Here is a 16,619-nt window from a genome sequence, read left to right on the forward strand (position 1 = left end):
ACTTAGTTGTTTAAAATTGGCTTTTAAAGTTGTATAAATTACCCCCTCCTTTGTTTTAAGTACCAAAAAATTTATTTTTTGTAATCTTTTGAGAAATATATATCTTAAATCTAAACCTAAAACTAAAAAGTAGGTAACTGTATCGTGATAGTATCAAGGTTCAAATCTTAACAGCTTATTCGAAGAACAATCGGCCACTCGGGCGGCAAAAACAACAGGTCATTATTTTTGGAGATAACTAAACTTGGCTGTTTCATGAATTTGAACCATATAAATAAGATGATAAGATTGGTTATTAAGCGGCTTATTCCCGTTTACTTAAGAGGAAAGAGGACGGCCGATTCTCTATATACACGTAGTCCCCATTTTCCTCCCTGGATATTGAAATTTTGGAAAATATATATGGTTAATATACATCAAATTTACATTTGATGTATATTAACCATAGCTATGCCCCTACGTTTGACTTTTAATCGATTTTTTTTTATACCACGTCGGTGGCAAACAAGCATACAGCCCGCCTGATGGTAAGCAGTCTCCGTAGCCTATGTACGCCTGCATCTCCATAGGAGTTACATGCGCGTTGCCGACCCTAACACCCCTCCCCCCCCCCCCTCGTTGAGCTCATAAATAATTTTTTATTATTATAAAAATTAGTAGCAAAAAACTGATTTCATACAAAAATTTAAATGCTTCCAACTTCTATAATAATAAAAAAAATCGAAAAAATCAAACGTAAGGGCATAGCTGTGGTTGATATACAACAAATTGTGTCAAAATATATTCAATAATGTTAATATCCAGACAGGAAAATGAGGACTACGTTTGTATGAAAACGAGGACTACGTTTGTATGAAAAGGTAATTTCGCGCGGGTCCTCCATTTTCGTTTTAAGACGGCGTTTTAGCAGTAAGTATTAGAATGATATACCTACTCATTGCACAAAGGAAACAATACCTTTTGTTTTACAGATTAGGGTCGGAGCCGAAAAAATAACTTACACGTTTCATAAAATTCATACTAAGATTACGCAACGTACTTAACTAACAATAAATTAAATAGGTATATCAAAAGGAAACATTTCTCGATGCTGCGAGGCAGCGCGTCGTTAAGAACTATTTAGGAACACATTAGCGCTCATATTAGCAAAAGTTATTTCTGTAACGTAATCTTATAGTCTAGCGCGATTTATTCCGTAACTATTCTGGCATTTTTAGGGTTCCGTATCCAAAGGGTCAAACGGGACCCTATTACTGAGAGAAGCTGTCCGTCTGTCCGTCCGTCCGTCAGTCCGTCCGTCCGTCCGTCCGTCTGTTACCAGGCTGTATCTCATGAACTGTGATAGTTAGCCAGTTGAAATTTCTATAGATTATGTATTTCTGTTGCCGATATAACAACAAATACTAAAAACAGAATAAAATAAATATTTCTTTCCAATCTCGAGGTTCTAAGCAACGTCGGGCGGGGTCAGTCCTTGGATGGGTGACCGTTTTTATAGATAATGGTACGGAACCCTTCCTGTGCGAGTCCGACTCGCACTTAATCGGTTTTTTAATTTTGTTTTAGTTTTTTTTGTCGGTGGTAAAGTTGGTGGTTATACTATTCTGTGCGCAACTGCGTGCACAATGTACAATGTACAATGCCCAATGCGCAATTCGCGATTCGCGACGCCCATGATACTAAGCTCGGCACACGGCGCGTAAGCGTAAGAGACGCGTAAGTGAAATACGCGCGTAGAGCGTGACCACTACCAGCACGTACAACTTCAAACAAGTGCACACACGAAGCGTTGTCGTAGCGTAGCGTATGAGATGTCTGTCAATATAACGACAGGCGTAGCGTTAAAAACAAAACTTCTGACATAATAAAATAATCTTCATCTGACGAGAAAGTAAGATCGTAGATATATCAGCCGAAGAATTTCCAACTAATGAGATTTCACTTATAGAACGCTTACGCTTACGCGACGCTTGGTGCCCAGGCCGCGTAGCCAAAGTTACAATCGTTAATGCTCCGTAGCGTATCGTAGTCATCTCTTTCTATCACTCTTCCATATTAGTGCGACTGTGACAGTTGCGTTTCGTTCGCCACGGAGCGTGAACAATAGGCACGTTGGCTACGCGTGCAGTACTCCGCGCGTCTCGTACTCGTAAAGTTTTTCCGATACGCGTACGCGTCTCTTACGTTTACGCGCCGTGTGCTGAGGGCCTAAACATGACCGCGGCCGGCAAAACGTCCCACTTTGTCACTTGCTATAAGGATAAGGACGAGATTTGCTTGTATGTTTATAAGAATGACAGACAGAGTTACTTTCGCATATATGCATCTCAACTAAAGACATAATAAGCATTTAGGTAACCTTTACCTTTCATTGTTCAGTTTCTTACGTGTCACATGCATTGTCATAAATGCTTTGTTATAGAAGGTATAGGTATTATTTGGTATTATTGCTTAGACACACAGGCCAAACTTGCACTGACATCAAACAGAAATTAGTATGATATTGGTAACATATCAGCTAGCTGTCATACTAGGTGGGCCGACACATGCAGAGTGGTATCCTCTTTAAGACAATTACAAATACACATTGTACCTGAATAGTCCTAACACCTTATGTTACTGTATTTTTGCAAGTAAATAAATGATTGATTGATTGATTATATTGTAAAGATAAAGATAGGTTATTATTCAAGTAGGCATATTTCAATGCGCTTATGAACTTCAAATAAAGCTACACCGGCTCTACACATATCTGATTCGAGAAGATTTAAATACCCCCTCAGTTGGAGGAGGGTATCCCAATATGGACCGGCAAGAATCTTGGCGGGACACATCTTTTCAAAACACGAATTCGAGCCAATCGTCCAGCCTAGATGTATTTTTGTTAATGTATTTTTTATATTAAAGGAAAATTAAAACCGGACAATTGCGAGTTGGAATCGCCCACCGAGGGTTCAGTACTTTTTAGTATTTGTTGTTAAAGCGGCTACAGAAATATATCATCTGTGAAAATTTCAAGTATAACGGTTCATGAGATACAGCCTGGTGACAGACGGACAGACAGACGGACGGACCGCGGAGTCTTCAGTAATAGGGTTCCGTGTTACCCTTTAGGTACGGAACCCTAAAAATGGAAATATGTATGCTTCCGGCAGGACTTGAAGCCGCAACCTCTGCAATCCATGCTCATAACCAATTGAGCTACGGGAGCTGTCCAGAACCTCGCCAATCTTTCCATTCCTTCCCTATGTATACACGCCTTCTGGGGAGGCGTAAAAAAACTATAGCTCGCAGACGTGTATGCTTGTCAAAAATTGGTTCATTAAAATTATGTGTTTATATTTATCATTGAAGTATATAATAATCTAAATTGTATTTTTTCTCATTTAATGCAAGTTCATTATGAAGTGATATTTGGAAAAGTGTCCCGCCGAGTTTCTTGCCGGTCCATATTGGAATACCCGCCCTTCTCGGGTCAGAGGTGTAGGGTTATAGCCGGTGTAGCTTTATTTGAAGTTCAGAAGCGCATTGTAATATGACTTCTTGAATAATAAACTATCATCATCTTTATCTTATCTTTATTTTATTTACAGATTCACGTCCACTGCTGGACCTAAGACTGAGGATCGTCAGATCGGTCCCTCACCCAACGGACTCCCATAGACTTCATCAGATCATCATTCGACAAACGTTGTTTTGAGGTACGTCTTTTCCGAAATTTATAAACTTTCGGACTACAAAATTGGTTAGATGATTGCGAAACTTATGCAGACTTATAGTTTTAATATAAGCATTTTTTGTGAGTGTTTCAAACTAACTGTTATGTTTTTGGGAACTATGAATGAATATTAAAGAAAATTTAGATAGACTTTGTAGCCGCAGTAAATTTACTGCCATCTTTCGACACATGCTTTAAACTTTTAGAACGGCATTTGACTTTGATCCTTATTCTTTCACAGATATGTGTTAATATTGTTAAATATCAAAAAGTGACGCCATCTATCTAATAGATCAAAGATCAAAGGTATGGCGGCAACGTTTCGAGCGATGGCGCCACAACCTTTAGCCGATGCCCGATAAGATAGCGCCACTTTTTGGTAGAGGCACTCTTACCTCGAAAATAACTAAACTTATCGTAAAAACTAACTAAACATTTTAAAAACATACACACTTTAAAATTTAATAGTTTTGTGCTGATATATACGGACATTTATTTATACCGGGTGTTTCCTGTAACACGAGCAAATAATTAAACCATATATTGTACTCCTAAAACGATATAACCTTTGATTAACAACTTTTAAAATTATGAAATCTTTAGATTTTATCTTTTTCATATAAATTTAATATTATTTTCAATGTACGCTGACATCGGTGTGTTTGACGTTGCTTGTCACGCTTTAAACGTAACAAAATTCGCAATACATTGCGTCTTAGAATCAACTTCAAGGTGTAATAAAAATTAAAATATGTGTTATATTTATAAGTTGCTGAACAAATGTTGGTCAGTTTGAGGAGTACAGCCTACAGTTTAATTTATTGCTCCTGTTACAGGAAACACCCGGTATGTATAATTATTATAAATCACTGTAATTATTACGCGTGGGAAGTTGTAAACTAGGATATGCACCTATAAGGTATCTTACTTTTAAAAATGACGGTTCAACTTTTTTCATAATTGGGGATCATTCATAAAAAATATCCCGATGAATTAATACACTTTTGAAGTAGGAAAAGCAACATATTTCTACTATCATTGTCATTAATTTGTTGGTATACTTTACGTTGGTTTACAAACCAATGACTGAGACGATCGGCCCGATTCGAACTTTAAGATACGTCAAATATTAGGTCTAGGTACGATATGGGTCGGATATGTCAGTGTCAAAAGTGACGTTTCTTCAAACAATAAAGTATACAATCAGAGTTACGCCTCTAATGGCTACTAACCTAATATTGTCGGTCAAACAACTTTGTCAGTAGAAAAAGGCGCGAAATTCAAATTTTCTATGGAAAGATAACTCTTCACGCCTTCTTCATGTACCATCTCTGTCCCGGACGTCGGCGACCTTATGTCCAGTAAAGTCTGACCTGATATATGATCACACGTCATATTGCGGAATTTCTTTGGAACTAAATTTTTCATACTAAACTGAACTGTCACCCTATACATGAGAATAACAGCGCCCCTTTGACTTACTTTAACTTATTGTACTATGTCCCCTAGATGGGGCAGAGGGCGTCCACAGTGCGCCGCCATCTGGATCGGTCTTGAGCTTCGTGCTTGAGTTCGCTCCAAGTCTTCCTAATAGCCTTCGCCTCTGCAATTATAGTCCGGCGCCAGGTCTGCTTTGGACGGCAACGTTTCCTTTTTCCTTGGGGATTCCAGTCTAGGGCTTGCCTCGGTATGTGTTTAGGATCCCTTCGGAGTGTATGCCCAATCCAACTCCATTTCCGGTGCTTGATCTGCTGGTCGATCGGGGTTTCATTGCAGCATCTCCAGAGGCTGGCATTAGAGATTTTCTCGGGCCAGTATACACCGAGAATGCGCCCCGCTGACAATTATCATTATACTTCTGGTCGGGCTTTAGTTTTCTTCGCGCCTACATTTTTAAGTTTGCCGCTTTTTCCTACTCACGGAAATGGCTTGGCAGAATATATGTTCGTTTTCATATTAAACATAGTTACTATTATGCCAATCGTGTATGATACATGTAAAATTGTTATGTTATTACGGAAGGTGCCTCTTAGAAGTCTGAAGGTTACCATGTTTTTCTCCTGTCCTTGCCAAGCGAATAAGAACTTTAGTTTTATAGTTATAAGGGTCTGTCTGTCAAAGGTTAAGGTTATGTTAATGTAAGCGTTTATTACTTTTGTATTCATGTTCAAGGGCATGTTCTTATATTTATGATTATGATGATAGATTTGTGTATACTTTGTTTTAAGTTAAAATATTTGTTAGCTATCGCATTATAGGATCTCTGTTGTTCGTCCGACCGTCCGTCTGTCTGTCAAGACCTTTTATCTCGGGAACGCGTGGAGATATTGAGTTGAAATTAAAACCACGTACTCAAGTCTAGAGTCCCTTGGAGCTGTAAAAAAATCAACCTTCTAAGTTAACGTAAAAAAAGATACGTCCGTTTATGCCGCAAAAAACGTATATTTCGACACTCTTAATGGAATCAAAATTTAAAAGGTACTTACCGTTGACCTAGAACTATGGAATTTGGCAAGTAATATCGTCTTACACTATAAATACAGGGAAAATCTGAAAACTATAAATTTGTAAGAAATAAAGTAAAATAAAATAAAACTTAATTTTGTACAGAACTCTCGCACTCGCAATTGTCCGGTCGGTAAAAGTAAATCAACTAAGCCAAGTCGTCAATTTTTTATAAAACCTATGAAATTATGTTCATTAAAGTCTAAACTAACTACCCTTTGAGTATTCCGTCAATCGTCGTATCAAAAATACATGCTGTATAAATTTGTTGCACTAGATCGCCAATGCAGGACGTCATCATTGCAAAACTATCCATGATATAAAATCGCTTATTTTATGGTTTCGTTATCACATGTATATCTCCAACATACGCCCGCAGGTCAATTGAAACAACTAGGTCCGAAGGTCATAGTGGATGACACTGACCATGACACGTCGCCGACATTAACACAGTTCCAATCCAACAGCTGATCAGATAAACCAGTTGATTGGTTTTGTAACCCAAAAACCGAGCGAACGTGCTATTGCACATGCTTTGGGACATTTAAGAGCGTCTCTTAGTATTAGTCACTCGATAATTACGATATATGATATGGTTTTTCGAATTGAAAAGGCAGTTAAACGGTTGTGTTGAGAAAGAGTGCACACCGAACAACACAAATAAATGGGTATATTGTCTGTTCTTATAAAAATAGTGTAACCTCTGTGAATGCATCATATTCTTGCAATAAAGACATTTATGTTCTTTAACATAATATAAAAGGTTGTGGATGAGAAAGAGTGGATACTGAGCAACACAATTATCAGTTGTCGGACATTACACCGGGGTAAGTGAAATGACCATAGTTATCTAAAATCTGTTGGAGAGCAAATGATGATTCCATTCGCACCAATAGTTTCACAATAGGTGCCGAATATCGTGCGAAATGAAAACGAAAAGGCGAAAATGAAAATTTAAGTGTCGTTCTTGCTCCGTTGTTGATCTTACCCTAGCTGACCTCATAAATAAAATACGTAAGGGTCAATATGGGTACAGATGTAGTGCATAATTATTTTCCATCGTATTTTCACGGAAACGAATGAACGTGTCTTACTATTTCAGTCAGTCTCGGTACAATTACTACTGAGATTGGCTGAACTAGCATGACAAATACGAACGATTCCGAGAAAATACGATGGAAAATAATTATGCACTTGCCCCCTTATTCATAAACGTGTACTAAAGTTACGATGCCGCTGATCATCGTTTGTCTCTTTCCGACGTATTGGTATGATGGAAAGGGACAAACGATGATCAGCGGCATCGTAACTTTAGTACACGTTTATGAATAAGGAGGTAGATGTGTAAGTGTGGCTGGCCTCCACATTGGACCTGTTTACACATTGATTAGTGTTTATTGCGAATTCATGCATTTGCTACTTGCGTTCAGTGACAAATGTATATTTTGGACCCACGGTTCAAAAGGGCGAATCTTTTCGAAAATATTCTCTCTATCAAAAAAATGTCTTTTTTAGACCTTTATTCATTTTGAGACCAATCCAACAACACACCACATCATACACATAAAGCGATTTTTTTTAAATTAATGACGTGAGTAAGATATTTGATAGTGAGGTCTATTCGAACTGTCAAGTAATTTCTGCCAGTAGAAACAAGCGGCAAATTAAAAAAAATAATATTAGGCGCGAAGGGGTTGCCTCCCATTCAGGGTTGTAGGCGTCCCATTCATGTAAATATCTTATCTGTAGTTGTGTACGCGAAAGAACGTCAAGTTTTGCCAACCCTAATAACTGCCCGGAGCAATGCTGAGCGAAGCGGAGCCTGGACGCTTTAGTTTCCTCCCCTTGACCCTGCTGCAGTGCAATGTGTAACGCAGCGTCTTACGTAAGTGAACAACTCTCGAACGGCGCAAAGCGAAGCGACACGGTGCGGTGGCCCACGGAATTCGCATTCGCAACGTGATCGCCCGCGTAGGACACATCTACATATAGGTATCAAAGGTTTGATACACCTGCGCCGCGCCGCTTCGCGTTCGAGAGTTGTTCGCTTACGTAAGACACTGCTTAAATCTGCTGCGGTCGCGATTCGAACGTCACCTTTAATGTGATAATTACAATTGTATCGACAAATGACATTCTGCAATACCTTAGTAGGAATTTTAATTACGTTCATAATTATTTCTACAATCCTATAATTACTTGAACAAGTTTGATTATAAAAGGTTAGAAATTAGTGTAATTACATTCGTCATATAATAATATTGAAAAGGTCGAAACAGACAAAAGATGATTATTAAAATATGTCATTTTATAATAACTTATCTAAACAGGTAGATAGTAGGTAGTAATCTAAAGTAATGCATACAATTTCAATTCAAGGAAATGCCAATGATATAGCCAATGATACAAGAGTACCTAGTGTAATTAAGTAACCTATACAAAGCATATGAAAACCTGATGAAAACTAATCGGTAGTATTTATAATACAGGATGGACCTACAAAGCATATGAAAATTAATCCATAGTAAAGTATATAATTATTATACTACTTATATACAGAATCAACCCGAATGAACCTGACTGTATTCCTAGTTGACCGAGCCAGCGCGAAACGTGAGCGAATCATCCCCTTTCCAGTTGGTCAAAATTGCTTTAGTATTTCTGTCCTGGCCGCGTAGCCAACATGCAAATCGCTTACGCTCCGTAGCGATCGAAACGCAACTGTCACTGTCGCACTAATGGGGAAGAGTGATAAAGACACAAAGCGTTTTGTTGTCGTGGCACTCGTAGCGATAGCGATTGTCACCTTGGCTAGGCCGGCGGGTGCCTAGCCAAGGTGACCATATTAGTGCAACAGTGAGAGTTGCGTTTTGTTCGATACGGATCGTAAATGATTGGTATGTCATATTTCATATTTCTCAAACGATCGATTCGTGAGATTTCGTTAACAGGTTCGATAATTATATTAATAGATTGATTGACTTAGTTTTTTTTTTCAAAATAGTGGATTGGGGCAGTCTACAGCTCAAAGAGCCACTGGTTAATAATATGTTATCATTATTGTATTACACACGTGACACAAAAAACTATTTCAATTAATAATCTCAAACCGTGAACAAAGTCCAACTAAAATGTGACATTTGTTCATGAGAGGTTTTTAACTTCATTATAATCGGTGATATAATTACGGATGACATTAATTTTTTATGTTCCGTAAACTCATCCGGCTCTAAAAATAGATCTAATGAGTTCCTTGTACGTCATAAGTTTCTTAGAAAACCCAAAATTTTACCTAAGAATAATTGTATTCAGCGAACGGTCTCATAGCGAAGAGTCTCGACCAACACCTTCAGAGACTCTCGCTAGGGGGATGGATCAAGGGTCAGATGCAGAAGGCGGTGATCTTGGACACGGCGCGGATAGTCCGGTGGTTCCTCTCTCTGCGGCCCTGACCACCGGCAGCTGCGGCCCTGCCCAGCTGCTGGCGGCACCCTAGGTTACCCTAGGTTACAATATGCCAAGCTCGTGGCAAGGCTACTGAGGTATGGGAGGTAGATTTAAGGAACAGAATCTCCATATACCAAAAAGTGTCCAACAAAAACCATAAATAGGTGGCGCTACAATACCTAGAATACTTAGACAAAAATCGATTCATAGACAGCGCACTTCACTCCGTCAATAACGCCTAGGTTCTTAGCTACTCTAGCGCTACTCTATTTATAGCTGACAACTGGATACTTTTGCAATAGTTCTACCCATGGAGATTATATTCCTTGCCTCTACCTTCCATATACTGAAGTCCACATTTGGGGGTTGTCATAGAGATTCGAGATGGCGAAGACGTCTCGAGAATATTTTTTTGTGTTTTGCTCATTCATGTAGTTTAAAGTATAATATCGATAGCTTATTATGCAGTGAACTATCGCGGAAGTGTGCAGCTTATGAAAAACTAATCTTGAAACACGTTTAACCATGTTTTAATCAACACCCGGCAATCCATTGTGACTTTTAAAGTCTAGCTATCTCTTTACTAAAAGCAACTACCGAACAACGCCATGCTCTACGAGCACACTTAAAACGATTTGTTAGATGAGTTTCCCAAACGCAGTACAACGTTACTTGACATTGACAAAATCATCATAGATTTGATGGAAGCCATATTTGAAAAGAAGAAGAAGTCCACACTTCAGGGGGGCTAGCCAAAATGACAAACCCCAAACGAAAAGAAAAAAACAATCGGGTTATACGGAATGACACATGATACGAAAAACCACGTCATTTTGCGAGCACGTCAGAAACGTTTGCAAATAAAGCAATAAATTTTCGACTTATCCGAATAATTTTAAATTTAGAATTTCATATGCGCTGTCTGCGGAGCATACTTGGCTTCACATGGAAGGATCGCGTGACAAATGAGTCTGTTCTAAGCGAGGCACAGCTCCATAGTATCACAGCCATACTAAAGAAGAGACGACTGAGGTGGCTTGGGCATGTGTATCGAATGGAACGGACTCGTTTGCCACGTCAAATCCTGCTAGGGGAGGTTGCAGACGCAAAAAGACTGGTCGGGCGGCCAATGCTGCGCTTCAAAGATTGCGTCAAGCGTGATATGGTTACTTTTAATATCACATGTAACCAATGGCAAAAACTGGCCGAAGACCGACCCGTATGGCGTCGTGCTATTCACGATGGTCAAGCCACACACGACGATGCTTGGTTTACCTCTTTAAGAGAGAAACGTATGAGGTTCCACGAGCAGGTCTCCAACCCTCGCCCACCTGGGCAAGCATACACCTGCCGCGTGTGTGGACGTGGGATCCTCTCTCGCATAGGGCTATACAGCCACGAACGCAAGTGTCGTTACCAGGATGCTGCTTAAAACATCTCGCGCAGATGAAAAGGCCTATTATATATATCCGAATAAGGTGTTTGTTAACGACCCACTTTGTCGCTATTCATAAGGATGCCTTGTCAGGTTATTCGTATAAAGATACAAACAATTCTCGCCCTTATGGCAAAAGACAAAGTGGGATGTTTTGCTGGACGCGGTATTTATTTATTTATTTGCAAACGTTACTAACTGACGTGCCTGCGAAATGCCTCCTCGAGTGCGGTGTATGGTTATTTTAATTAAAAAAAATTAAGATAGAAAAAAAAACATCTTGGCTTGTGACTGAGTCGTTTTATATCAAGTCAGCTTCAATTGCAGTTGCGAGAGTGTATGCACTTTGCAAACAAAGAAACAATTTCAGACGAAAACGTTTTTTCCTAGAAGATGATTCATTTCATCTCAGGGACAATTCAAATATGGCAATAATATTCCGCTCGCAAATAATAATACCTGAAATCACCAGATTTTCATTCTATACTTTTATTTAACTTCACTCCATATATTATAGTAGTTAGTTTTGTAGCTGGCCCCTAGTGGCTAATCCTTGTCTATTGTTAACTAAAACCGCGCGTGCCACTGCCCACTACCTGCAAAAAAAGGGTCGTATAATTCTAATTGGCATCAGAGCGCGGGCTAGTCCAACGCTCAAAAAACCAGTATAGGTGCGCTCTCCGATTACGCGCCTTTGTTACGCATCTCGAGGACACATTTTAGACTGGTTCGGTAGCGTTCGACTCGCCGGCACTCAGTAACCGTAGAGGGACCACACACGAAATTGCCAATTATTTTTTCATTAGTTCATTTTGAATCTCATTGCAATTACCATAGGAGTTGTAATTCAATAACCGGTTAAAGTGACCGGACCTTTTTTTATGCAGGTACTGGCACGCGCGGTTTTAGTTAACAATAGACAAAGGATTAGCCGCTGCGGGCCAGCTACAAAGCTATACGTACCTAACGTAACGACTATAAGTACCTATTCGTATATATATTTGATTCAAATCTTGTGACTTAAGTTTTAACTACTTATAACTTACATCAGGCATTAGGCGTACATTAGGTTTTGACGACCTGTCTGGCCTAGTGGGAAGTGACCCTGCCTATGAAGCCGATGGTCTCGGGTTCAAATCCTGGTAAGGGCATTTATTCGTGTGATGAGCATGGATATTTGTTCCTGAGTCATGGATTTTTTCAATCTATTTAAGTATTTATACATATGTATTTATTATATATATCGTTGTCTAAGTACTTGCAACACATGCCTTATTGAGCTTACCGTGGGCCTTAGTCAATTTGTGTAATAATGTCCTATGATATTGAATTTATTTATTTATTAGGCGTACTTCAGATGTCTGCAATAATTAATGATCATTATCAACGTGCAGTTTTCATAGCAATGTATGGTTGAAAAAAAAAACACTAGCATTATTATCATGGAACAGTGATACGGAGACACAAAGCGTTTCGTTATTGTAGCGCAAGCGATAGGATCGTTCACGAAAACGCGTGCCTTGAACCGTAATGTCATATTGTTAAAGGTTAGATTTGACAAATCTGCGCGTCATCGTGGATGACACGAACTTGGCACCCATTATATTAGTCCAGATAGATGTGGCAGGCAATAGTACTATAATTCCACCACCGGGTTGATGATGAAAACGAATACTTGTACCAATATTTTAACTTTATTAATTTATTGCAAACCAATTTATAATAAATATACACACCTTAAACTGTTCAGTTAACAACTCTAGTTATTTTGTGACAATTTTGACTTGCTGCCAGTTATTTTTACTTTAGTTTTTTTCTTTATGTATTCATCTAATGCAATTGTTTATGTTTTATTTTATTCAATTTTGTAATCTTACAAGCTAACCAGCAGGATAAGCAGGATTGTGAGGCTATATCTTGCAATTCATTTTTTATTTATTTAATTTTATATAAATTTATATATATATTTATTACGTATTTTTAATATTTATGTCTGATGACGAAACTTTTTATTCTGCTAGTAATGACAGTATTTCTTTTCATTCTCTAAATTCCCTTGATACTTCTTACACTTTGGGTACCCTTGTGTCTCGCGAATTTCTTAACTCCTGTGACTTTAACGTGTGCCACATTAATGCACAAAGTATCCCTTCTCATTATAGTGAACTTATCGAAACTTTTCAATCCGACTTCGTCCATGCGATCTTAGTGTCGGAAAGCTGGTTGAAGCCTACCCTAGACTCGACATCCTATGCCTTGCCTGGCTATGTGCTGATCAGAAATGACCGAATTGGAAAGGGTGGTGGTGGCGTAGCAATTTACCTGAGAAGTACCATTCCGTACAAACTGTTAAATTCGACTCCTTCTCTTTACTCTAGTTCAGCGGAATGGTTATTTCTCGAGGTGAATATAAAAGGGGTTAAGGCAGTTCTGGGTGTAATTTACAGTCCCCCGACCATTGACTACTTTTCCGACCTGGAACGAATTCTTGAGTCCGTAAGTTCTGAGTACACACATCACCTGATCATGGGGGATTTAAACACTAACCTTCTGAAAGATACGACACATTCGCGTAAATTGATGTCACTGCTTCAGTCGGTCAGCTTCTCTCTTATTCCTTTGGGCCCGACTCATCACACGGCCTCATCGGACACTTGGCTCGATGTCATTATCACTTCGTCTCCTAGTCTTGTCACTAAGCAGGGTCAATTCCTAGCGCCAGGTTTCTCTCACCATGATCTGATATACGCGTCATACAAAATTAAGGCTCCTAAATTCAAACCTGCTCTTATTCATATGCGCAGCTTAGCTAAAATCAATTCTGAATCGCTCTTAAAAGATGCTGCTGCTATCGATTGGTCTCCTGTGCTCTCAACCTCATCAACGGACACTAAGGTTTCGTTGTTTAATGATGCGATCCTGAGGCTCTTTGACAAACACGCACCCGTTCACACAGTCAGAGTTAGGCGTCCACCGGCTCCCTGGATCACTGAAGGCGTCCGTATAGCAATGCGGAGGAGGAACAAAGCTTTCGGTCTCTATAAACGTGACCGCACCGACACCAACTGGGTACTCTTTAAGGCAGCTCGTAACCGTTGCAACCAGATGGTACGTACAGCAAAGCGACGGTTTATTCACAGTAATGTTTCCTCTTCTTCTATGGCTGATGTCTGGAAATTTCTTAAGTCTCTTGGCTTAGGTAAACCTTCCAATGGTTTCGATGGCAGTTCCTTCACTCTTAATGATCTTAATATACATTTTTCTTCCGCTTCTCGTGTTGACACTGCTATTAAGACCAGTACTCTTTCTACTATCTTATCTATGCCCTCTCCTGTCACAGATTCATTCTCATTTTGTCCTATTTCTGTAGTTAATATAAAGGCCATTATTAAAGCCATCAAGTCAAAGGCCGTGGGTTGTGATGATGTCAGCCGTTACATGATTGTATCAGTCCTTGATTGTGTACTTCCTGTGATGGCTGACATCATAAACTCCTCACTGGTCACTGGCGAATTCCCTTCTCTTTGGCGCAAAGCGTTTGTGATTCCGCTACCTAAAATTAGTAATCCCACCTCTCTTAATAACTTTAGACCCATCTCCATTCTCCCCTTTCTCTCGAAAATCGCCGAAGCGGTTGTTCATAAGCAACTTTCGCTATTTGTCCATTCGCATAACCTTTTAAGCCCCGTGCAGTCAGGTTTCCGACCAAGTCATAGCACCAGTACTGCGCTTCTTAAAGTGACAGAAGACATTAGGCGAGGCATGGAGAGTCAATTGGTCACGGTTCTTGTTCTAATTGATTTCTCTAACGCGTTCAACACCGTTGACCATGACATTCTCCTTGCTCTGCTCAAACTCATGAACGTTTCGGAAACAGCCCTTAACTGGTTCGCAGCCTACCTGAGGGGCCGCCAGCAGGCAGTCCGAGTTGACCGGTCCTTGTCTGACTGGTGTGACCTGGTTACTGGCGTGCCTCAAGGAGGAATTTTATCCCCACTTCTATTTTCCGCCTTTATTAACTTTATTACACCTAACCTTTGCTGTACCTACCATCTGTATGCTGATGACCTGCAACTCTATGACCAGTGCCCCGTGACTGACCTTCAGACTTGCATTGAGAAACTTAACCTGGACCTTTTACATATCCAGCAGTGGTCAAACAAGTTCGGCCTTTTTGTAAATCCTTCCAAGTGCCAGGCCATTGTTATCGGTAGTTCCAGACAGCTTGCAAGAATAGACTTGGACGCGATAACACCAGTAAGTTTTGACGGCACTCCAATAAGGTTCAGTCAAAGTGTTAAAGATCTGGGTGTTCTCTTAGATAGTACTCTGAGTTGGAGAGCGCAGGTTACCGAGATCAGTCGAAAGGTCATGGGTTCCCTTCACGCTCTTAATAAATTTAAGCACTTCCTGCCTATCAAAACCAAAGTTTTATTAATTAATTCCCTTATCCTGCCCATTATTGATTATGGTGATGTGTGTTATCCGGACTTAAATGAAGAACTTCTCGACAAATTGGATCGGCTACTCAATAACTGCATTCGCTTCATTTTTTGCCTTCGTAAATATGATCATGTCTCATCTTTTCGTTCCCAGCTCGGCTGGCTCCCCATTCGTCAACGACGCAATGTTCGCATGTTGTGTACTCTTTTTTCTGTGTTAAATGATCCTCATTCTCCTGAATACCTTAAGTCTCTATTTCAATACTACGGCGTTACCCGGGACCGTCAACTTCGCTCTTCCGGCAATATGTCTCTATCTATCCCTCTTCACCGCACTGGGTTCATGTCGAATTCGTTTTCCGTGCAGGCGGCCCGTCTTTGGAACGGACTTCCCTACGGCATCAAAAATGCTCAAAATAAGTTTGCATTTAAAAAATCCTTACGTACTTTCTTTGCTAGCAGAATGAAAAAATAATAATGTATGGGTAAGCTCTATATGTTTTGTCGTTATTTATGTATATATTATAAGAAATATAAGTATGTATATTTATGTATGTATGTATTATGTATGTATGGTATGTTATTGTATTATATTTGGTTGTTGTTGTTAAAGTAGCACCGCCCACAATCTCTCTGCTTTGCCTAAAGGTTGACTGGTAGAGAATGCCTCATGGCATTAAGTCCGCCTTTTGTACTATAAGGTTTTCTTTTGTGCAATAAAGATTAAATAAATAAATAAATAAATAAATAAATATTCCAGGACGTCTTCACTATAGCTTGTCCGTACTCAAACTGGTTGCTTGTCGCTGAGTTACTGTCTTTTTATAACAATTCAAAATGGCGGGAACCAGTGACAAGTCAATTGATACTCTTTTATAAACTAATCATAGATAAAAGTAAGAATACTCAAAATGTGAGCTATTTATAAATAATGAACCTTATAATACGTATTTTATTTATTGAGGAAGACATGTCGTAACCTATATGTTTAACGATAATAACGAAATATCTAGAAAGTGGACAACCTTCTTCAAGACTGTGCCAATGTCAGATGGAAAATTTCGTATCTGTC

General features: G+C 39.3%; 1 protein-coding gene across 1 annotated transcript in view; it reads left to right on the forward strand.

The window, feature by feature from the left end:
• Positions 1–16,619, forward strand: part of LOC133529641 (ABC transporter G family member 20-like) — a 166,037-nt gene that overhangs the window by 60,488 nt on the left and 88,930 nt on the right. The window contains exon 2 of the mRNA XM_061867402.1: positions 3,594–3,701. The gene's annotated coding sequence lies outside the window, so the exon portion shown is untranslated. The remainder of the gene's footprint in view (positions 1–3,593; positions 3,702–16,619) is intronic.

The sequence above is a fragment of the Cydia pomonella genome, chromosome 21, assembly GCF_033807575.1.
Source record: "Cydia pomonella isolate Wapato2018A chromosome 21, ilCydPomo1, whole genome shotgun sequence".
NCBI classification, from domain to species: domain Eukaryota; kingdom Metazoa; phylum Arthropoda; class Insecta; order Lepidoptera; family Tortricidae; genus Cydia; species Cydia pomonella.